This window comes from Leptonychotes weddellii, chromosome 6 (assembly GCF_054177405.1).
Source record: "Leptonychotes weddellii isolate Sample4059 chromosome 6, ASM5417740v2, whole genome shotgun sequence".
NCBI classification, from domain to species: Eukaryota; Metazoa; Chordata; class Mammalia; order Carnivora; family Phocidae; genus Leptonychotes; species Leptonychotes weddellii.
In genome coordinates this window covers 105,703,097-105,728,274 of record NC_138374.1, presented here as the reverse complement: position 1 = coordinate 105,728,274, position 25,178 = coordinate 105,703,097, and the positions used below count along the sequence as shown (strand labels likewise).

At 42.1% G+C, this 25,178-nt stretch overlaps 1 protein-coding gene across 1 annotated transcript in view; it reads right to left on the bottom strand.

Moving 5' to 3' along the window:
- Positions 1 to 25,178, bottom strand: part of KCNH1 (potassium voltage-gated channel subfamily H member 1) — a 207,284-nt gene that overhangs the window by 34,828 nt on the left and 147,278 nt on the right. The gene's annotated exons all lie outside the window — the stretch shown is intronic.

The following is a 25,178-nucleotide window of genomic DNA, read 5'->3' as shown; positions in this document are numbered from 1 at the left end:
TTTGCTTTGCAAAAGCTTTTTATCTTGATGAAGTCCCAATAATTCATTTTTGCTATGGCTCATATTTGAATACCTCAATTGAAATAGGCAGGGAAGAATTATTGCCATTCTCCCAAAGAGGAACTAGAAAGTAGGATTTATTAAATGATCTTCTTATGTTCACACCACCGGGGTATGATCTAGAACATAGTGATGGCTAAGAGCATGGCTTTGGGATCAGATGTATATGTGTTCACAAATCAGCTCCAGCGGTCATCACCTTAGCTGGTTATTTTGGACATATTAGCCCATTCCATTTTCTTATCTATAAAATGGAGATATATAACACCTGTCTCAATAGGCTATGGAGGATTAACTGAAAATGTTTGTGAAGATGGGAGGAACTCCGTAAGTGATGGAGTTCACTATCGTTATTTTATCAAGAGTCCTTTTTTAAGCACCCCCTTCCATGTACTACAGTATGCGTAGAATAACAGAAACAGGCACTCACTATGCAATACAAGGAGAAACAGGCAAAGGATGTAACATAATAAAACAAAAGCAATAGATGAGGCACTGATAAGGACTTCATCCTCAATGTTTCCATAGTAACATCTAGATCTCAGAGAGCACTTATGGAATACACTATCATTGTCAGGGTCTCTGGCTACCTCACACCTACCCCTCTTGTCAGTAGATTATGAAGTCCAGGTAAGTTTTACTATTTTGCCAAATCCTTAATTATTTACTATACAAGGACACAGCCATGGTGCTTGCCCTTGGGGACCTGCCATGAAGCAGGCTACACAACAAAGTGTGCTGACTTAAAATAGGTTGTTGATGCTTAGGTTGTTCTTTCTGGGATTTTCCAGTTACCTTTCTTCTGCTGATTTCTTATTTAATTCCACTGTGGTCTGACAGCAGACACTGAATGATTTCTATTCTTTGAAATTGGTTTAGGTGTGTTTTATGGCCCAGAATGTGGTCTATCTTGGTGAATGTTCCATGTGAGCTTGGGAAGACTGTGTATTCTGTTGTTGTTGGATGAAGTAGTCTATAGATGTCAATTATATCCAGGTGACTGATGGTATTGTTGAGTTCAACTTTGTCCTTACTGATTTTCTGCCTGCTAGAACTGTCCATTTCTTTTTTTTTTTTTTTAAAGATTTTATTTATTTATTTGACAGAGAGAGACACAGCGAGAGAGGGCACACAAGCAGGGGGAGTGGGAGAGGGAGAAGCAGGCTTCCCACCGAGCAGGGAGCCCAATGCGGGGCTCGATCCCAGGACCCTGAGACCATGACCTGAGCCAAAGGCAGACACTTAATGACTGAGCCACCCAGGTACCCCTAGAACTGTCCATTTCTGATAGAGGGGTGTTGACGTTGCTCATTATGAGAGTGGAGTCATCTCTTTCTCCTTGCAGTTTTATCAGTTTTTGCCTCATATAGTTGTGGGTTTTTTTAAGATTTTATTTATTTATTGTGGGGGGGAGGTGCAGAGGGAGAGGAACAAGCAGACTCTGCACTGAGCATGGAGCCCAACTCGGAGCTCGATCTCATGACCCAAGCCGAATCCAAGAATCAGACACAATGGACTGAACCACCCAGGCGCCCCAGCCTCCTATAGTTCAATGCTCTGTTGTTAGACACATACACATTGAGGTTATTATATCTTCTTGGGGAATTGACCTCTTTATCATTATGTAATGCCCAAGACTGTCCTTTCTAAATAGGGGTTTTGAAAACTACTCATCTATGTCAAAGATCCCTGGGGCTCCCCTCCCAGGTAGGGTCCACATCTTTTAGCAGAGTGGCAGTTAATCCTCTGAGCTGTCCTCAGCTAAACCCCATTGTTCAAGAGCAGACCCTTTCACCTGTGACTTGCAATGACTTTCTGAATAACAATGAATTGTTATTACTGAAGAATGGAATAACACTACTCCCAGGATGAAGGAAGAGAACATTCTCCTAGGGGGTCTAGAGGTGGGAAAAGAAGGCCATCTTGGAAGTGTGTATAGTTTATGTAACTAGGCATATTTTGAACAATGTTCAAGGTCATTTAGCATCTGGCCCCTGCATTTCTCCTTAGGGTGGAGGGACTGAAACACAGGGCTCTCTGGGAAGTTGATTCAATAAGAACCCTAGTCTAAGGAGGGGATGAGCTTTTAAGTGGAGGAAAGCTGGGAAGGAAGGCCACTTAGCCTCTCCTCTATGGTTCTGACAATGCAGCTCTGGCAGCAAACTGTGGTTCCGACTCAGCAAAACAAAAGGCCTGCAGTTAACTAGACCCATGGTCCTCAGATGGCATTCAGTGGATATCTTTGCTACCCAACCGAACATATCCCAGTGCTAAAGTTTCACTTCTGATGTACAATACTTTTCCCTACAGTGAGTTCTGGTAAGAACCATCTCTTTCTTATAAAACTTCTAGGGCCTTTACAATGTCCTTTACAGGTCAGTACCCTAAGTGGCTTCATGTGACCATCACTGTTGTCCCCCTAAAATCTGTTTTCAATAGAGCAGCCAGACTGACCTCCTAAAACTTAAGTCAGATCATATTCCTACAACTCTCACCTTACTCAGACTAACAGCCAAAGTCCTTATGATGACCCAGAAATCCTGATGATGACCTTCTGTCGGCCCCTTCCCATCTCTCCAACCTCATTTCTCCACTCTGGCATCCTTGCTGTTTCCTGAAGACATTCTCCTGCCTTAGGGCCTTTGCAAGGGCTCTTACCTACACAGGAAGGCTCTTTACCAAAATAACTGCATTGTGAACTCTGTATCTCTTTTAAGTCTTTGCTCAATGGTACTTTTTCCAAAAGGTTTCTCAAAGACGGTGTAACATTACGACCCATTCCTAATGCCTCCCTTTGGTGCTTCCAACTTCCCTTACCAAACTCTATGATCCCTAGCCCTCAACTCCCACAGCACTTACTGCCTTCTAGTAAACACAAAAAATTATTCGGTTTATCAATCAAACACTCATGTAGCCCTTATCATGTGCCAAGGGTTGTTCTAAGCTCTTTAGAAATAACTAATTTAATACTATCATTTTGTATGTATTGATTATTTTCTGACATATCAGTTCCACAAGGCAGGAATCTTTGTTTTATCTACTCATATATCTTTGGTTCCTAGAACAGTGCCTAACACATCATGGATGCTTAATATTTGTTAATAAATGAATGATTCTCCCACTAGTTCTTTTCACAGAACCATCCTTGAATTTCCTTTAAACATCTCAAGCTCTGGGGCTTCTGTCCCTTTGTATGGGCCATTCCTACTGCCTGGAATGTTTTCCCCCCCATTATCCATGCCACAGACTCCTACTCATCCTTTAGCTTGATTTAAGCATCATTGCCCATGAGAACATCCTCTTGACCATGTGCAGACATAGTTAAGAGCTCCTTCCTCACTGTAGACACATCAAACCAAAGATATTTTCCTGCAGAAACTTAGTTCTGGCAAATAAATGCATCTGTGTTTGCCTCGAGGAGACATTTCTTTGGAGAGTCAGGGCACAGAAAAAAACACCTAAGCTTCAAGAACAGGGTGAGCTGGAATATGTCAATGATAAAACACTTGTCTAGAGTATATTTTAACCCCATCCATTGAATAAGAGTAAACCAGATTCTGTATTGAATAAGAGAGGAGAAAGAAAGAAGGGAGACCAGCTGTTTATGCCATTCAAAGGAGCAAATTAAAGGACACTGGACAACAAACAAATAAGGTTAAAAAAAAAAAAAGTAAACAATGATTTCCCACTGAGGGTTTGGAAAAATGACAAAGTCAATCCAAGATAACCGAGGTGTTAGGACCACAATCTGTCTCCAAGACTCTGCCACTCTTTCTCTCTTGACCTCTTGGAGAGACAATCCTAATGTATTTGATGTGTCATTTTCTCCTCTGGGACTCCAGGCAGTTTGAGAACGTTGTTTCAGAACTACAGAAGACCAATAAAACTCCCCAGGCTTGATGAGAGGGGAGATTCTTATGCAAGGCAACACCATCAAGCTTCAACTAAGGAAAGTGCTCAGGTAACCAGCCCTGGTCTTAGATTTCCAGAAATAATTCTTTGAGTTATCAGGAACAATCTCCTTAAAAGCTACTGAAGAGCTTTACAAACACCTATTAATTATGGTCCCTTAATTCTCTGTAAGTTCGACCAACCATCTGAGGAAGCATGACTTTGCCATAAAGATACCCTGCAAACACAGACCTCTCTAAACACATAGGTCAACTATTTGCTTTGTGGCTTATCCTAAGAAAATATTGTTGCCAACTTCTAATTGATGTTTCACTCTGCTTAAGTTCAAGTATTTGAATATACAGGACCTTGGATAATTCAAGCCTACACAGAGTTAGAAAACAATAGCTTTTCATTATCCCCATCCATCATCAATCCAAATTTATATTCAGAAAAGGTATCTCCGGTTTTTGGATTTCCAGAAATAAGTTCTTCCTAGGCATAATTTCATTGAGAAATAAGCTTTTAATAAACTTTATAAATTACCAGCCTTCCCAAGGAGGGTTCAAATGAGACTAAGACAGATCTGAGAGAGGGAATTGAGGTTAGTCTCAGCCAGGCCACCATGTACTTTCTATGACCAAACGAAGGTGCTGGAAAGAGCTCCAACAGATGCCTGAGTGGGCTGGGTGGGCTACAGATCAGGGTCTGACATGGACAGGCAGACAAAGTCTGGTGGCTGGGAAGCTGCAAAATCCATCTACTCATCTTTTCTGCTACAGCATCCTTGACAAGGGTCACCAAGAGTCAATATTTCCCCTCTTAGAGAGCTTTCTACTCTGCTTCTTTGGTTACTGACCAAACTCAAGTGCTAGAGAAGTTTTCCTCTCTGTTCTCCATTGGGCATAACTATACCTTCTGGAGATACACAGGATGAATCTATTCCTTCTCTTACATGAAATTTTTCAGGTATTTAGAGCAGCACCATCTAATAAAATTTTCTGCAATGATGGAAATTACTTATCTGTGCATTGGCCAATATGGTAACTACTAGCCCCATGTGGCTACTGAGCTCTCGAAATGTAGAGGTGTAACTGAGGAACTACTCTTTAAATTTTTACTCAATTTTCATTAATTTAACTTGAAATAGCTACATGTAGTTAGTAGCTATCATATCAAACAGTGAAGATTTAAAAACATTTTTCATGATCTCTTTACCAAAAATCTTCTCTTCTCTAGGTAAACTGCCCTTGTTTGTTCAATAGTTTCTCAAACAAAATGGCTTCCAGAACCTTCTCCATGCAGTCAGTCCTCTCTGGATATGTCCAGATTTGCCAAATTCCCACAACGTACTAAAACAGGGAACTCCTGGTAAGGTCTGCCCAAAAAGACTATGACCTCTTATCTGGTCCTGCTCAGATATTTGATAATCCTCTCCTTAAACCTAACTTAGGCTGTAAATTTTTGGCAGGTACTGGGCACTCAATAAATACTTAAAGCTCAAATGAATATTCCAGGTATCTTGGTGTAATCTGATGAGCCCATTTTCCCAATTCAGAGTCTTCTCAAATCTACTTTTTTTCTCCCTCTGTTATGATTTGTTTCGTTGACTTTGAGGATTTGTGGCTCTTAATGACATCAGATATTCCTACATTAAAATTGTGTAAAAACACATTGTGTAAAAACTCAACTATAAATACATTTAAGGACAAGCAGGGTTATTTGGTGTCCCTCTAGGAGTAGATAACAAAAAGTAATCCTCTAAAAAGATAATAATCATTATCTGGAGGAGAATAACATTTCTAGGTAAGCACTTCCCTTCAGAGATTACAAGTGACATTAATCAAAGTGAGAGAAAGTTCAGTCCTCTTTGCTCGGTAGGGCAGAACCTTTCCTTCTCACTCACTCAGCCCTGGAAGCCATCTCGGAAGGGGTTGCAGATTTCATTCCATTCACTGATATGTCTTATATATTACACAGAAAATCAAATATCAGCAAATTATAATTGCTGTATTCTTTAGACAAATCATTCAATGGGTGTTACATTTCTTAAAAAAAAAAAGGTATGTGTAAGTTGAATTTGAGAAAGTTAAATCATTTCAGAAATTGTTTTGTTTATTAGATTTCACTTACAGTGAGGGCAGGTACACATCTAGGAACAGAGGTAATGGAACGACAGATGCAGTACATCTTGATGAGCACTGAGTACTGAAGTACAGAATCACTGAATTGCTATATTGTACACCTGAAACTACAGAACACTGTATGTTAACTATACTGGAATTAAAATGTAAAACTTAATTTAAAAAAAATGACAGATGCTATTCTTATCTCTAATTATTTTTGTTGAAGTCTCATCTCTTTCTAAGAGATGGCACAGAAGTTGTGTAACATTACTGAGAGTAAACAATAAGCCTGCCAGGAAATTACCTTCAATCCCAGAAGAAGGCTGATGCCCTTTGGCAGAGTCCAAGTGGAGTCAGACAAAATTCTCATCCTCCAACACCCCTCAGTTTACTGTAGTGTGAAAGAATTCTCCTCCTTCATCCTTCCTTTCCAACAGTCCCTTCTTCCTACCACTTCCCAAAAAGGACTCTAGACTATAGCCACCCTAAACTTGAAGAACACATACTAGGCACAGCACTCGTACAGAGAAAACAAAGATGAGAAAGATACGCTGCTGCCCCTGAGGAGCCGAGGTCTCGGAGGAGAGACAGTAGATGAATCGTGGTACAGAAAGACAAAGAAAGGCAAATCCTACAAAGACAACGGATGACGGTTTGTGGTAACAGACAGCCAGGCAGACATGCTGGCTGCTGAAAGCAACAAATACATCAATGGAGCGGATCCTGGGGAGGCAGGAAAAGCTTGACTCACTGCCTGTGCCTGAGGTCAGGACCCTCATCATTTCTTATCTGGACAATTCCAATAGCCTCCTAAACGGGTCTCCCTGCCTCCAAGCTTACTTCATCTATTCTAGCCCATTCTCTACAACACCTGCTTAAAATCCTTCAATGACACCCAGCCATCTGCCGAAGCCAGCATTCCTTACCATGACCTGTAGTGTTCTATATGATTTAAATCCTGTTCATCTCTCTGGCTTCTCTTTTTTTAAACCCAAGGTCACACAGAAGTTCTTGGTGGTCCCCAAAGACTCCGTGCTATATCTGCGCCTTTGTACAAGGTGTTCCTTCTGTCCAGAACATCTCCCTTGTCTCAATCTGATGAACTCTCATTCATTCCTAGAGTCTCAATTCCCCAACAAAGCTTTTCTGGACAGCCCCTAGGTTGGGTTAGTCACCCATCCCCTGTGTTCCCCAAACACCCCATACTTAGCCCTCTTAGAGCATTTAATCATACTGCTTACATTTGTCACTGTGTTTTTATCTGTGAAACTCCCCAAAATCAGATTGTGAATTCTTAAGAGCAGGAAGTTCATGATCTTTGTATCACCAAAGGTTTCCTCAGCACCCGGAACACAACAGGGACTCAATGAATGCTTTTGCTTCACCAAAATATTGACCTAGAGTCCCATGACATAGGAGGGGAAAAACCAATAAAAGGAAAAGGAAAAAAAGTTAAATTTTATTCTGTCACTTCAGGCTGGGTAACCAGAATCAAGTCACTTAATCAGGTTTCCCACATGACACTGGTGATTAAGAGGCCACACAGGGTAGCGGGAAGTTCAAGAACCTTGGAATCAGCCATACCTAGAAAGGAATCCTTTGCCTTAGTCCTTATCAGCTATGTGATTTAGGGAAAATGATTTAGCCCCTTGATGACTCAGTTTCCACACCTGGAAATGGGGACAACATAGCATGTAATCAATACAGTTATGGAGAGGATTAAATGAGCTAGTTCTTGGAAAACATTGAGAAGAGACTCCTTCACGTCGTCAGCAATTAGTAAACGCCAAATATTGTTGTTGTTGCTGTTACTGCTTTTTGAAAATGCTTTGTAAAGAGCTAAACAAATGTCTGTGATCTTAAAAATAAAATAGCATTTTCAAAAGTCTTTTTAGGTTGACAGCAGGGACAGTCTCTTGAGAACTATAAGAGAATAACTTTATGTCAAATTAGACTCCCGTTTTAAAGTAATATCCTACTTAATTTCATTCTGGTATCTTTTAAAACTCCGAAGATAGACTTCAAAAGAAATATTTTGTATTCATAGTGGAGGAAATTGCCTTGGCACTTGTAGGCTGGCTTCTGACGTGTCGGTGCACATGAAGAAGCACTTGACAGCCTGTCTAAAGGAGGATCTACCTAGAATAAAGGAAAGGTCCCAGCACCCGTGAATAAGCTAACCAGGGCTGGGAGAGTGAGAGATGTGTGTGTGTGTGTGTGTGTGGCTGTGTGTGTGTGTGGGGGGGTGAGTGTGTGTGTGTGTGTTCTGATATCTTCTGAAAAGTTTCTCCAGGAGATATCTGAAGATATATTTATTTTTCTCAGTCCGTGACCACATGGGTCATAGAAGAGATGTCTCTCCTCTGTAGCATGAAGGCATTAGGGCACTTTTCTTTCGGTCAAGGCAATGTACACCCCTTAGCTAGTGGCTCTGGGGCTTTTCTTTCACAAAAAGCAGCCGAGATCTAAAATAAAAAGTAAGAAACAAAATACCCAGCAGGTGTTCTCCTAACCATTTCCAGTCTTTGAGAGGGGTAAATGAAGGACCAGGAAAAGAAAATATATTATAAAGGACAAAAAAAAAGAAAAGGGGGGGAACAACCCCGAACCCTGAAAACCAGCCCAGGCTGGGGCTGTTTCCCATAGCCATTCGCATACATGCCCCTGAGCAAGGCAGGAGGAACCCTCAGGGGTAATAAGGCTCTGCCCTGCACCCCATCAGGAGACGACAAAATGGAAATGGTAACATCACACCAGGTGGGCTGGGGACGATATATCAGGAAGAACTTGCTTCTAGCATTTTGCAAAGTCAGGTTTGGAGTCTTCTCCTGAGAGGCTGCAGAGAAAGTTAAGGTTCTGTTTTCAAGAGATGATGTAGAGGCCAGGGGATGGTCCCGGCCAATATCCAAAGTTCTCTGTAGAGCTATCATTTTAGACACAAAAGGCCCCTTAGGTCTCCTAAACTTACAGCGGCCTCCCTGCTACAGTTTAAATAACAAAACTCAAACAAATTACAAGCTCACCGAAACCATCAGGAGGAATGATGCCATGGTTTATACCACTGGTAAGCACACTTCTAATGAGGACAAACTCGTGGTTTTGAATCCTGTGTTGGCCTGTTACCTCTCTCCCCATACATGGACACCAGGCCAGCTGTCCTGAAAATGTAGGCCAGTAAATAAAAAGGAGCTCAGACAAAACAGAATTAGCATCTGCAAAAATCTGTCCTTGCTACTTAAGGAAAAAAAAAGTTCGAAATCTAGACCCCCAAAATGGTCAGTCAGTAATGGGCCAACACATGGGGCTGTTTCCTGTTAAATACCAGTCAAAGATGTAAGAGATTCTTTAGCTTATGCCTCATCCTCCTCCCAGCTACACTCATCTCCATTTAGTTACATGCATGTGTAACTGTCCTCTTCTACGAGGGAGCCATGGTGGTTCAATATCATTTTAACACTATAACAGACCAGCCTCCAAGGTCCCCTGTAAGACTCAGAGACTAGAAACTCCCACCTGGTTTCTTCCAGGACAAAGTTTCTGCAATCCTCTGCACTGTAAACAGAGCCACCAGGGAACAGGGAATGTAGTTTACTCCCTGCACAGTGAAGCTGACTTTTAGAATATGAGTCAGGCTGGGAAAAATAATAATTAATCATGAGATAGTGATTTTTACCCCCCTATAAAGCTAGATCAGATGTAGATGTTCTTAAAACTATGGAAGAAATTTGCCTATTTCTTTCCACCACCCACTGTGACATGCTAACCAACCTTCTTGGGCATAGGGAAAAGGTCACAGAGCCATGAAGATCCAGCATCTTGAATCTATGTTGGAAGAGTAGCTGCTAACATGTTATACCCCAAGGCTTCTACAATCTCTTCTCTTATCTTAATACGGGGGAAATTGCCCCCTAGTAGGCTTTTCCCCTGTATGTATCAAGAGGCTTTTTTTCTAAGAACCAATGAATCTACAAGTGCAAGCAACCCCAGTGTGTTGTAAATAGGACCAGAATATAAGCACCATGGGGTGGGGTGGGGAGGAGGTCCTCGGACAAGGATTTTCAAATCCCCATGCACACACTCTATTTGGGATTGAGAAATATATGTGAGATGACAGGATGCGAGAGAATCCTGAAAACTTCTGATAAACAGGGTTTAAACAGGATACAACATGAGCTCCTTCTTTAACAAATTTCTCCAAAGAACAAACTTCTCCCCACTGAGTGTTCTAATTCCCTTACTGAAGGCTGGCTAGGGACACCGACCCAGCATGTGCCTACTCAGTAAATCTAACATACTTCCAACTTTGGCTTTGTCCCCACCAGCTCTGGATTTCCCATTTGCTCCATAAGCCAAAAATAGTGCGAGGGCACAAGAGCACATTGCTTTCTCTCCTACCATGACCAGAAACACATAAGAGCTTAATTATCTAGATAAGATACTAATGTAATCCTTGGAAATAATAATACTCTACAGCATTCCACCTTAATAAGGCGCAAAATATAAAAAGTGTTATCTAAAAAAAAAAAACTGAACTCATCGTTGAGAGACAAGAAGAGGATTTTTCTAGGTTGGCAGATGGACAAAGAACACAGATGGCGAGGGATTGAGCTAACAAATGGACATGATGAAAGATACCTATTATACTCTAACCAAAGGTACAATGCTTTAATGAGGTGATTTTTTAGGGATGGTGGGGGAATTCAAATTCGACTAACACTTACTGAGTGGTTACTAAGGTGTGGGGCGCAGGGCTAGCACCTCTAATCATGATATTTATTACTCATACCACCCTTGTGTGGTGTTTCTATTTTCAGATTTCAGGTGACAAAATAGCTGGCGTTTAAGTAAGACAAGATGAAAAAACCCTCAGTGATGATGAGGTTGATAACTCTGAGAGACTGCAAGAACCCCAAGGAGTTGTTGTTCCCCATCTGGGGATGATTGCCCCACAACCCACATCCCCTCATTCATTACATGTATTAACAAGTCAACAAGCCAGAGTTAAGGAGAAAGTAGTTTTTCCTCTAAAATGCCATAATGAAACAAATAAGGAATGTAGCCTGAAAAATATTCAGGATCATCCAATATGGACCTATCTATCACCAGACCTGAGAAGGTAGGGAGAGCTCTTGGAAGAAGAGAGAAAAAGGGATGATATAACAGTACATCAACTATCTGGGGCAATGCTCTGTTTCTTCTCAGGCTGAATTAATGTGCTTGCAAGAAATATGTGAGTGGCATTTCTAGACCACTGGACAACTCTGATAGACCATTAATGGTGCTAACAGCGCTCAGTGCTCCATGATGCTGAGCAATCACCATCAGGAAAGGGACCCCCTGGAGCATCCTGTTGTATAATTTATTAGGAAACCAACCACTAAGATGCTTACCTCTTTAGAAGGTGGAGAGACCAAGCTAACCATTTGACAAATGTTTATGCTCCCCCCCATTCTTGCTGAACACTGATCTTCCTATTCTCTAACTCTACTTGGGTAACTGTTATCAGCCAATCTTTGGGTTGGAATTCCTATGTGTCTGCAATAAAGTCTCCCAGCACCTGACATACTGGAGATGGACTACTGTAAGTGGATATCATTTGACCTCTATGTGTTCTTATATCTTGGCCCACACTAGGGTAATCCTGGGGAGGCCATGCTAATTGAAAATAACCAAAAGACAGTGTTTACCAGAGAGTCACAAGACCACATTCATTCAATGCGTGTGTGCGTGCGTGTGAAGAAGCACTGCATTAATATTCACAATTTACTATCAGTGATGGAAGGCAATTGTTTACTATCTATAATCACATTTTGTTTTAGGAGCACATTTACTACAATGTCACCTATTTTATCTCTTTTTTTTTTCTTCTTTTTAAGTAGGCTCCACACCCAGTGTGGAGCCCAACGCAGGGCTTGAACTCACGACCCTGAGGATCAAGACCTGGGCTGATATCAAGAGTCAGATCAGCTTAACTGACTGAGCCACCCAGGCACCCCATATTTTATCCCCCTTTAAAAGCATAAACATGTTAAGGAGGCAACTTGCCTCCCACTTCTACCTCACATACAGCCCTGTTTCAGAACCAGCTACCTTGTCCAGGTGAATAGCAATTGACTCAGAGTAACTAAAGAATAATAAGGATTTGGTAGTTCAGTATGGCTTACTGTAAGTATATCATCTAGAAAATTGTTTTCCCAACAGGTAATGATTTAGTGATGAGACCACAAAGAAGGACTTCTGTTAAACCCATTTTTATCAACCCCTTCAGCAGCATTTGATGCCATTAGGGATTTCCAGCAAGCCAAGTTGCAATTTCTTTTTTTGCTTCAGCTGGCTTTTTGTTAAAATCAACCTGCTGGGCCAAGGGAAAAAAACACTTTGCTGATAAAATAAGACAATGCATGTGAAAGCTCCTAACCCTGTTCCTGGCATAAAATTGGCATTGAAACACAAATCTCCTCTTTTCTCCCATCTCTCACCTTGTATGCAGATCGTTGTCTTATTGATCTTGCTAATTCATAAAGTAAGTGGGAATGGGAAGACTTACAAAGCATGTGTGTGGGCTAGCAAATTTAGGCACTGGAGAACATGGCGAATGAGTTTAAAAGGCATTGGAGTTACCAGCATTGATTTTCCAAACTATGTCTCTACATGTTTGACTCAATTCAACAAACATTTATACTGTGCTAGGGAATATAGGGATGAAAAAACATGGACCCTGCCTCATGTGCTCACAAAACCACAGGGAAGCAGCTTCCAGATGCACATTTGGAGGGATGCAGGGAAGAAAAATGTCCTCTCCAGGACAAGAGTTTAATTAATATAATTGAAGCATAATGAAACTAATTGTAGCATGCAAATATTGCCAATTAACCCACAAATGCCCAATTTTCCCACAAATTTAAAAATTACAGCCTTTTCCACTATGGAAGAAAGGCAAAGACAGTTGTCAACAAGAAAGGCAAGTTCTGGGGCACCTGGCTGGCTCAGTCAGTGGACCACATGACTCTTGATCTTGGGTTGTAAGTTTGAGCCCCACATTGTGTGTAAAGAGTACTGAAAAAAAATAAAATCTTAAAAAAAAAAAAGGCATGTTATTTCCATATTTTTACATGGGAAAGTCAAAAGATAAACCTGCCCTTCAAAATCCCCCTATGAGATAGGTAATAGATTTCAAAGCAAAATGACAAAATCTCATCATTTATGTGCAGAGTAACACTCAATCCAAAATCTAAAATGGCCTATTGTTCATGTCATAGCTAATGAGCAAATGTGGGCAACAGCCAAGAAGCATAATGAATGTCTCCATTAGGTAGGGTCAAGGTACTCCCACTGCAAACTGTAATCACTGATTAGAAGTGAAGTTTCATTATGATCATCAGTGCCTATCAGGAAATTATAATATACTTAAATTTAAATTTCATATTTTAACATCTCCCATAGGGACCTAAATTATGTCAAGTTTTCATGCAATAGTCCCATGAACCTATAACCTCCTTTTCCCGTTTTTTAGAAGTTTTTTTAGCATCTGCCTGGTGAGTAAGATGACCAGGAACAAAGTGAGATGGAAAGTAGTGATTCCCCAAGATCTAACAATACAGGTCAGGGATGAAGAGTAGAAGAAGGAATAATAGGCTGGGCTGGACTCTGGGAGGCAACTGTCCTTGAAGATGAACAAAAGTTATGATTGATGGGTAATCTCTACTTGAAGTACATTAAAAGTTGATAATGTCCATCTGTGTGTTTAAGAATTGTTGAAGCAGAGGTGATTAGTTTGGGGAACAAATAAAAGCTCTCAGAATAAAAAAAAAAAAAAAAAGAATTGCTGAAGCAGGAATGCCATAAAGTTATAGGTTCTGGGAAGGCAGAAGCCACATCTTAGGACTCTTAATACCTTTTCCTCAGATGTAGCAAGGTACCTTTTTTTTTTTTTTAAAGATTTTATTTATTTATTTGAGAGAGAGAGCATGAGAGGGGGGAGGGTCAGAGAGAGAAGCAGACTCCCTGCCGAGCAGGGAGCCCGATGCGGGACTCGATCCCGGGACTCCAGGATCATGACCTGAGCTGAAGGCAGTCGCTTAACCGACTGAGCCACCCAGGCGCCCCATAGCAAGGTACCTTTATAGATAGTAGACATTCAACAAATATTTGTTGAATTACATTACTCAATGCATGATTTCTCCTGCCTATTATTTTACACCTTAGAAGATGATTGGACATAGAGAATTTGGGGCATAAGTGATACCAATATTCTAAGGCTCATTCTCTCTCATTGGCTGGTTGGTCATATGGCTGCTTCCTGTTGACCCTTGTCTTAATAAATTCAGTTCAAGATGATAAGCATTTGAGTTGAGTTCTGTCAAGACTCAGTAGTCCATGTTAACCACCCAGGTCCTAGACCATTAATGCAAGAGTGATCTCTAGGCATCCCACCATATTAGTCAGCTCACGCTGTCAAAACAAATACCAAAGATTGGATGGCTTAAACAACAGAAATTAATTTTCTCACAGTGGTTGAAAAGTTGGAAAGTCCAAAATCAAAGTCCAGCAACATTCTATTTCTGTAGAGATCTCTCTTCCCGGCTTGCAGATGGCTACCTTCTTACATGGCCTTTCCTCAGTGCACATGTGTGGAGAGAGAGTATGAGAGATTGGCCTTTTTATAAGGCCACCAATCATATCATATTAGGATCCCATCCTTACGAGCTCATTTAAGCCTAGTTACTTCCTAAAAGCCCAATCCCCAAATACAGTCACATTGGAGATTAGGATTTCAACATATGAATTTCAGAAGGATGCAATTAAGTCCACAGCATTCCATCTCTAGCCCCCCAAAATTCATGTCCTTCTTGCATGCAAAATACATTAATTCCATCCCCAAAGTCCCTAAAGCCTTAACTTATTCCAGCATCAATTCTAAAGTCTTAAGTCCAAAGTCTTATCTAAACATCATGTAGGTACAAGACCTAGCAAGGCAAATTAGCTTTTAAGTCCCATGAATAATCCTCTTTGGTTCAATACTCTGCCCCTAGACCCACTGGGATGGCAGTGTCAACCTCACAGGTCTAGATGGGGTTCCCAGGCCTGAGCCTGTGACAAGACAGTGTCCCGTCACCATGGTTCTGCAAGGCAGTCCTACCCCCAAGGCTTCAGGTAGTCCAAAGGCAAGAAAAGACCAATGCGGGGGGGAAAAAAAGAAAAGAAAAAAAAGAAGACCAATGTCCCAGCTCAATAGATAGAGAACAAGTCCTTACTCACGGGAGAGTCAACCTTTTTGTTCTATTTAGGCCATCCACACTGAGGAGGGCAATCTGCTTTACTCAGTATACTGATTCAAAGGTTAATTTCAACCAAAATCACCCCCACAGACACACCTAGAATGTTGTCTGACCAAATGCATGGCCACCCAGTGGCCCAGTCAAATTGATGCATAAACTTGATGCCTTAAAATTAACCATCACACTCACTTCCATGAATTCCCTTATAACACTAACATTCTTGGCCTCCTATAATAAGCCCCACAGCTAGAGCTGTTTTTGCAGTGATGGAAATTAATTTGCATGGAGCAGTCAGGGCCATCTTCTCTGCCCCACCTTGTGAGTAACAGCATACATCTGTGAGGTGGATGGCCAGGGTACAGTCCGTAGCTATGTGGCATTTTTTTTCTCTATGAGAAGTTAATTAGGTCCTTATGAGGCCCAAGCACGAAATTCTGACTTCATAATAAAAGATGATCCTATAAAATACTGGGGCCTTCATTGCCTGTGTGGAGCATATGGCTAGGTGTTACAGAGATCACAAACAGAAGCAGTTCAGAGTTTCAAACCTTAAAGAACTTAAGAGTTTACAGGGGAGAGAAATGCACACAAGTAATTACAATTCAAGGCAGAGGGAAATTAAGAGAAAAAAAATGTTTAAGTAGCATGCTAAAAGGTAATGCAAGATTACTTCCAGATGGGAGGATATCATGATGTGGGCATTGGAGCCTTGTCTTATACATATGTATACATATGCATGTGTATTTTGTGTGTGTGTGTATTACGTGCACATATTCAAATATACCTATGCTTGTACAGAATTCTACAAACATTCTACTACATGGATACAATTCAGAATTAAGATATAACATAATTAGAATTAAAAAGAACATGGCATCTGCTGAAAGCTTGACAACTCCATTTAGGTGAAGAATTTCTATGAGGATTCATTCCGATCACCATTATCTCCCTGGAGGATTTGAACTAGAACACAGTGCCTCAAACCATGGTTTTAAGTCATGACTCCTTTGATCATGCAACATTTTGGATAGAAGTTCAATACGTAAAACGGGTAAAGAATGGCTGATAGGATGAGAAGGAAAGGGAGCTCATCTGCCCTGTACCTTCCTCCCCCTTGCCAAAGACCCTTGGGTTCCACGTACCACAAGATGGAAACCCCCTGAGATGATCACCAAGTCCTTTCCTGCTGTCACTGTCTGTGATTCAAGTCTAAGTCTCTGTGGAGCAGTGTGTGGTCTAGAAGGAAGAGCATGCTATCTGAGACTTGGGGTCCTCCCTGGGAGTATTCCCTGTAGTTGAGGAAGGAAGCTGAACACATGTGAGAAGAAGAAAAGCAAAGTATTTGTTTAAGTGCCCATCCCAGGAAGAAGGGCTTTCAGAAAAGGAAGAGAAGTCAAGAAGACATTAGCAGCTAGGGGGCAAGGCAAGTCATTTATTTGTATCTCAAAGCACTTGGATCAGTGTTGAATGCAGAACCCAGAGATAAACTGCTGAATCCAAAGTAGAATCCAGAGATGGGCAGGCATATCGCCTCTCCAACAACTTTGCTAGCTTGGCCTTGGCAAAGCAGGGCCTCCTGAGGGATTTTAGGGCACCAGCTCAGGCCTGACGCAGCAGCCCCAACAGCAAGCCAAGAGGCAGAACAATGCCACTCTAATATCAGTGATTTACAATGAGTCAAAACCACAACAACAGCCTTTCATGGAAGGAAAGAGAAAATGGGCTCTGCTTGTCAGCATCCAGGGGCAGATCAAAAGCCCACTTTCTAGAAGTTGTTCCAGATGTCTCTTCCATCTCTTTAGCCAGGTCCCCAGTGTCTCTCCTTTCATGTAAAACAGGTCATTTCAGACCAGGAAGAGAGAGGCAGCTCTCTGGCTCCAACACCCACCAAACCAGCCTTCTTACTCACATAAAGGGCTGTTTAAAATCAGCTTTCCTGGCCGTGCATTCCCATAAGACAAAGCCATGTGCTGTCTGCTCTGGGACACAGAAAAAGGAGTCAATCCAGAACTCTCTCTGGTCACAGGGCTGCCAGCCTTTGGACAGTTGTGACTCTTGAGCCCATGGAGCTCCCATTTAAAAGAAGATACTCTGTCTTCTCAGTCTGATGTACGCAGGTACCTTGTCCAGTACTTTCTCTAATCCTGAACTAGGACATAACTGTAATGGCCAAAAGAGTCTGTTTCTGTCAGCACAACAGTGAAGCAAGAAAGCTAAATAAAAGTCATACTGAACTGTAAAGTGAAGTGAACACTGGATTTGAGAATAAGGAACCAAAATAGAGTCCTGGCTCTGACACTTACTGGGTAGGTGACTTTGAAAAGTCACATCACCTCCCTGCCCTTCAGTTGCATTAACTGGGGATTACTCCCAATCAGTAAATGTTCTATTGAGTGCCTGCCTGCCATGTGCCAGGAAGCATGCTAAATGCTAAGGATATCCTGGTGAACGAACTTGGCCTTTGCCCTCATGCAGCTTAAAGACAAGTGGGGCAGAAAGAAACTAAATCAGTAAGCAAACAAATATATAAATACAAATCTGAAGTGTTCAGAGGATAAAAACAGTGTGTTTTGGAGGAAAGCAAGAAGGGATGGGGGGTGGACTTTTTTCCAGCTGGGGAGCAAAGAAAGCATCTCTAAGGGGAGGCATGTATGAGGGATGAGGAAAAGCCAGCTCAGGAAACTGGGAAAGGGCGATTGCAGGCCAAAGGAATATCACAGCCAAAAGCCCAGAGGGAAAGAAGGGCTCAGCATGCTCGAGAATTCAAAAAAGCTCAGGTGTTTGGAGCTGGGACCATGGGGAGCAAGAGGAGACTGTGAGCCAGAAGCTGGAGAAGAGCCCATTGCACTGAGCACACAGTAGGCCCTCAGTTAACACGGGCTCCATACAAATGCTTAGTTTGGCTGGTAGAGTCCATTTTAATTTCTAAGCGAAGTGATTGCTAAGACCCCTTCTTTTTCGGTGATTCTAGTCCAGAAACTGCTAAGAAAGAAAAAAAAAATATCTAAGAGAGTCCCTTGTCTTTTGTGAACCACAAAATTAAAAGAACCCTTGTGGGAAGGGAATTCTACCCTTAGAATTCTCATCCACTGGTCTCATCCACCCAAAGGAAGGATGCACTGTTTAAATGCAATTCAGGCAAACATCCTCAGCCCAAGGGAGGAAACAAATGCTTCCACGGTACAAACATCCTGCAAGGTCAACATCATTTCATGGTTCCGTTTCTTTCATGAATAAGCACTAGCCTCACACACCAAGAAAAAAGGCTGGAATTTCTCAGGTGTCCCATTAAAAAGACCCACATGGTCCAAAGCAATTTAGAATATCTCAGGCACAACTACACCATTTGTTTCTGCTACAAAAAAAAAAAAAAATTAGGTTTCACAACCCACATCTCATCTGAGTGACGTGTCCTCTTTTGGGGATCCAAGTCTTCTCTTCTTTCTCTGGTTCCAACATTTCCATCATTTGGTGGCTCTCCCAGTGCCAATCAGGCATGAATGCAGGGCCACTGAAAGAGCAGGGTTAAACACCACTAAGATGTGTCTTTGGCCAGGGTAATGTCCCTCAGTTATGATAGAAAGTTTAGACTGAAACAGAGCTCGATGCAACCCCCAGCTGTCCCTTTCTGAGTCTATTTCTTTTTCTGCCAGAACAGAGTCAACACAGAGCTGGCAGGGCCTCTTTGGCCTAAAAGAGATCACATCTAAAGAAGGGCCCTAGCCTGGTGTGTGGAGCATAATAGGCACGAAAAAACAAAATGCAGGTTTGGAAGGGGGTCCAAGTGTGGGATGTGGCAAAGCCCTTGCTGGCAGAACTGCTCCCCAGAGGCCTGGCCACTGAGACAGAGGATGAACAGAGAGAGTGGAGCTTGCCATGAGAGACCTACTCCACTGAGCTCGCCAGTGTCATAAATCCTCCGGTTGACCTCAAGTCTCCCAGGGACTCTGTCCTACAGGAGTCCACAGGAGAACAAGAGGACCAAGGCCTCCTGGATGGGCAGGGGCACCAGGGACCAGGGCATCCCACAGAGCCCAGACTGAGCCTAACTGGGTAGAACTACACAGAGAAGTATTTGCCTTTAAGAGCTGAAAAAGCTATCACTGCCCTAGCCCTGCATCAGAGAAACACAATTTTGGCGGGGGGGCGGATTTCTCGGGTTTTGCCAGATGAACCCATTGTTTTTTATCCCTGTCTTTCTGATCAATACTGTTATCTAAATTCTGCCTACAGGCCCAACCATCCTGGTTAAAGTCAGCCGAGCTGCCTTCTGCCTCCTGTGAATTCTTTGTTTAGTATTTCAATTCTTTTACTAGGAGACTGATGAGTCTGAATCAGGCAACGTTTTAATATCCCTAGAAATAAAAGGGCTTCTCTTTTAAAAAATAAGTTAAAAAATTAGACCAAGTCTTATCTATTGATATAATGTTTGATGTTCTTGATAAGTTTTATCACATAGATAAAATAACTAAAGATCAAAAATCATGTTATTCCGGAAACATGTTGCCTCTCATTTTTATGACTCTATGTGAAGTAGGAAAAATTCAGCAAACGATCAATTATTAGAACAGAGGGGCCTTTATATCTAGAATCTATACATTAGCTTAAAATCCACAAATCTTATTTTATACAATATAATAATGGATTCTCCTAATCTCATTTAATTATCAAGTCATAATGAGAAAGGTTTTCCTTCATTTCACAGAATAACAAAAATAGGAGGAGGAGTCCCTCCATTTAAAAATGAAGAAATCAAGGCTCAGAGAACAATTTACCTCAGACAATTCATCCAGTCCAAGAGGAGGGAAGAACGGTCAGTGCCAGATTCCAGTATAGTCAAAAACAGCGAGAAGGAAAGAGACCTGGACAATCCACAACCACTGCAGATTGAAAAGGAATATGGCAGAGCTTACGTCAGAGAGGTCCAGAGACCAGGCTGTCAAATGATGGCTGTCCACCAGTCACAGCCAGTGACAACTAAGTACCTCACTCACCCATCAAGGTGCGAGACACACCTCACATCAGCCTAAACAAGTATGAGCACAGGGAATCAAGTCATTATCCTTAGCTGTGGCTTTAATATCATGACAACCCCTAGGAGATTTTTAGCTAATGCTAAAAATGCCTGGGGCTTACCCTTCAGCTTGCCCTTTGCAATTTCTTTCTCTTGAAAAGGCTGCCCTCCTTATTCATTCTGACCTGACCCCACCTGGATACAAATGTCTAGTGATGAAGAAGGGTAAAAGTACCAAAGTGGGGAAGTTCTGAACATCTCCTCTCCAGAGCATCATCTAAAGCTTTATCCACCCCAAACTGGTCCACAGCCCAGGCCAGGGACATCACCAGCCATGGGCAAAGGCGCCCACTGAGCCAGAGGAAGGAACCACAGTAAGGAAGGATAGAAGTTGCAGCAAAGTGACCAAGACTCTGACTTTCTCACACAATGTTTGAAACAGAGATTTTAAAAGAAAAGAAATGTGAACTCACTCCTCCTCAAACCTCTCACTATCGCCTGTGAGTTTCTAAGGGGAGTCAATATCCACCCCCAGATAACACCTCCCGTGTGGTGGCCAACGGCTCTACCAAAGGTGTGAGCACTGTGGCCATGGCTACAGGCAGCATCTGGGGAGAAGAAGTAAGCCCAGATTCTGGACGTCTGCCAATTTTTAAGGACATGACCTTGACCATATTCTCCCTCTTTAGACTGGGAACTAAACGTAAGACACAGAGCAGGTAAGAGTATCAAGACTATTGTTTGGCCAGATCGCTGAGAGCTGCTCCATTAGCACCATGGAGAGAGTGCAGTCTCAGTGAACCTCATGGGATATTCAGGGTCCCCGGCCCTCCCCACCTACCTGCTGTTCTTCTATAACAGAGCCTCATGACTCAGCAGAAAATGCTGGCGATGCTTTCACACATGGTCTAAGAGGCTGTAATCTACTTTTCCCCTTAGCACTTTCTCCCTCCATGATTCATTCCACCTGCCAGTACTTGAACTGTAGTTAGATAGCTCATTTATTTTCGAAGAATAAGTTCCCAAGCTTTCAAAAAAATCAAGCAATTAACTTACTCTTGACTGCCATTTCTTGGCAGGTGATCTCATGCTCCAGGCAACGGTGCTGATGTTCTGAAGGCATCTTTTTACCCTCATCATCAACACCCTTTCAAGTCTTCCTCCTTAATGAATCTTGAGTTCTCAACTGAGCTTTGTTATAGAGCAAGAGTTCCAAACCCTTTGGGTAGCTGCCATCTACAAACCCTATTTTCCATATTTGACTAGAATAAAAATTTTTTATTGAACTCATTCTTAGCATGCATACCAACCACTCGAGAGAGAGAGAGAGACTTGCTGTGAGGGGTGTTTCATGTACCTTTCACAAACCGAGCCCAACTGAAGTGATCCCTACCCCTATTTCTCTAAGAGAGCCAGAAATACCCCCTCGATGGAAATGAATGTCTGTTGCTTCTTTGTTTTTTGAATGGGTGTTCAGAGAAGCACTATGATGCCCATCCTCCACCCCAGCCCTGCTTTCCCCACTGACCTCTGCAGAAGCCTCCCTCAGTGGTAAGGTGACAAGAAAAAGGCAAGCAAGCAGGTTGAAACCTGAAGTCACAGAACACAGAGAGAGGCAAGGATTTTTGCCTGGCCTCTTCCTCCTTCCCCAACTCTGCCAGCCATGTGCATAAGTCATCCTCTTGCTCAATCACTACAGAATTCTAACTTCTCTCTGTTAAAAGGCTTTGCTTCTCTCTGTTAAAGACAGTCACCCCTCACCCAACTCCCTGCTGGAACTTCTCACCAAGAGAAATTGCTCTTTGGGATTGTTCTTACCCAGGGGAGCACATCAGAATCCTGGGTGGGTCTTTTCTTTTTTTTTTTTCAAGATTTTATTTATTTGACAGAGAGAGACACAGCGAGAGAGGGTACACAAGCAGGGGGAGTGTTGGAGGGAGAAGCAGGCTTCCCGCTGAGCTGGGAGCCGGATGCAGGACTCGATCCCAGGACCCTGGGATCATGACCTGAGCCGAAGGCAGCCGCTTAACCGACTGAGCCATCCAGGTGCCCCCTGGGTGGGTCTTTTCAAAAAGTACTCATACTCACGCCTGGTGTTCACTCTGGAGATGCACCTGTTACATCTAATAATGAAGGTCTTAAATCTAAACTATGCATCATAGATCATTTGGATGCACTCTCAGTTGAGAAACCCTGGCTTAGAGCCTGTATTATGTTGCTAGGTCTGCTGTAACAAAGTACCACAGACTGGATGGTTTAAACAACGAACATTTGTTTCTTCACAGGTCTGGGGGTTAGAATTCTGAGATCAAGGTGTTAGCAGTGTTGGTTTCTCCTGAGACCTCTTTCTTGGCCTGTAGATGGATCAACATGTGTCTCCACATGGTTGTCCCTCCGTGTGGGTCTGTGTCCCGATTTCCTCTTCTTATAAGGAAACCCACCATATTAGATTAGGGCCCACCTGAATGACCTCACTTTAATTCATTACATCCTTAAAGATTCTGTCTCCAAATATAGTCACATTCTGAAATACTAGTTGTTGGGATTCAACATATGACCTTTAAGGGGACACAATTCAGTCCATCAGAGAGGCTGCCATTCAAAGTACGGTCCACAGGCCAGGAGCAGCATCATCACCTGGAAGCACCGTGAAAATGCAGAGCCAGAAGCTGCATGCCAAACCTCCTGTATCAGAATCCGCATGTCAACAAGATCCCTGGGTGATCTGTACATACATTAACATCTGAGAAGCCCTGGTTTACAGCACATTTGGGTCAATAGGTAACTCTTCACACCAATAACTACATTTAATATTGTCCATAATGAAAGGCTTTACTTCTATTAGAAGAATGTCTAGCATGTAGAAGCGGAAAAGAGGAACAAGTGAGGGGCCTGAGGCCTTATCAGCAGTTCAGAAATCACACCATGAGGATGGATGCCTGTTTTATTTATGCATGAGGCCAGACCTTTGGATGAAATCAAGCCATACCATCCAGACAGTTGAGCCTAAGATCAAGAAGGCTGCCTGGATATTTTTCAATAGAGACAGGATTGATGAGTGTTCCTTCATGCTTTACTCAAAACAAATTCAATGAGCACCCTTTTATGTGACAGGTACTTTACCAGGCATTGGGCATACAAGTAGAAATAAGACCTACTCCCTGCTCTTGTGGGCAGTGCAACATAAAAGAAACACTCAGGGCACACGGAGGAGAGGTCCTTTTCCCAACCTGGGCTGATTGGCTGACCCTCAAAAACGTATAACCTGATAGGAGTGTCCCCTTCCTCCACAGGGATTCCCTGGAGCCAATGGGCAAGAAAATCAAATGCTAACTGCAATCTGCCCTGTCCTCGTAGGCGGGAGAAGGAATTTTAGCGCATGCATGTTGCATTAGCCTGTGAGGACTTACGTTGGGAGAGTCAAAAAGGGAGTGGCCGGCATGACTTATTTCCCCCAAAAGTAAAAAATGGTCAAGAGAACTTCCTTGAACCCATGAAGAGCTTCCAAAAAGGAAACTTCTAAGTTTGGATCTGTCAAGACACAGAGAGGCCTGGCCTAATTTACGTGGTGAGCCTATCGGTGCATCCGCTGAGCGCATGCTCTTTACCTAACAGAGTCCTGGTCGTATACTCTCCCACTGTAGGGCTGTATGTGCCAGCTCTGGACCAAGTATTTTCATATGGCAGCTTGTTAATTTAGTCTTCACGATAATACTGCAACGTAGTTTATTATCCCATTTTGTACCTGAAACCAAACTCAAAGACTTTAGATCACTTGCCCAAGGTCATGCAGTTTTTAACCACAGAAACAGTATCATGTCCAAATCTAAATCTGTTAACAACTTACTCAAACTCAAAGCTGCTAATCTTTCCAGTACGTTGTGCTGCAAACAAAATGATCTTGGGTTCTAGGGTGGTGGGAACCAAGTTTTTTTTAAAAAGGCAGGCTTTTATTCATCAAAAATTGTTCATTTGATGCCTCAATGTTCACAGAGTACACACAATGCCCTAGTTAAGGCTTGTAACTTATAAATGCTATTTCTCTTGCTAATAAGTGCATTTTATGTAAGAAGGAAAGATTTGGAAAAATGGTATATCTCCAGATGGGATGGAAGCTATGTGTGTGGGCTGCCCTACTGGTCCCTGCCCAGTCCCCTCCGCCCCCATCACATTTTCCAGAGTGGGAAAAGAAAGGCACAGCTAAAAATCTGTTTTTCGAAGTGGAGCAAGGCCCCTATCTTACTTTTCCCCAACCCCTTAAGACAGATACTTTTTGTTTTGAAATTTAACCTAGATTGTGGGGCAAAGCACAATCAAATGGGATGGGAGAATTCCCATTTGATCCTCATTGCTTTTCTCCCTCTCAGGAAGCTGATGGATGGATAGGCTAAATATGAATCAAAAGGTATGATAAAGGCCAGCTTTAGGTTTTTTTTTTTTTAATGTATTTATACCAAAAAAATTCAATGGGGGGGAAAGAACTGTATTTTCAAAAACAGTGCAAGGATACTGGATATCCACATACAAAAGAATGAAGTTAAACCCTTTCCTCTCACCACACACAAAAATTACTCAAAATGGATCAGAAACCTAATTACAAAAAAAAAAAAAAGAAACCTAATTACAAAAGCTAAAAAAAAAATATATAGGAGTATATCTCTATGGCCTTGGGTTAGGCAAAGCCTTCTTAATTATGCCATCAAAAGCACAAGAAATAAGGTACATTGGATTATATGGAAAAAAAAAAAAAACTTTTGTGCTGCAAAAAATACCCTCAAACAAGTAAAAACACAACCACAGAATGGAAGA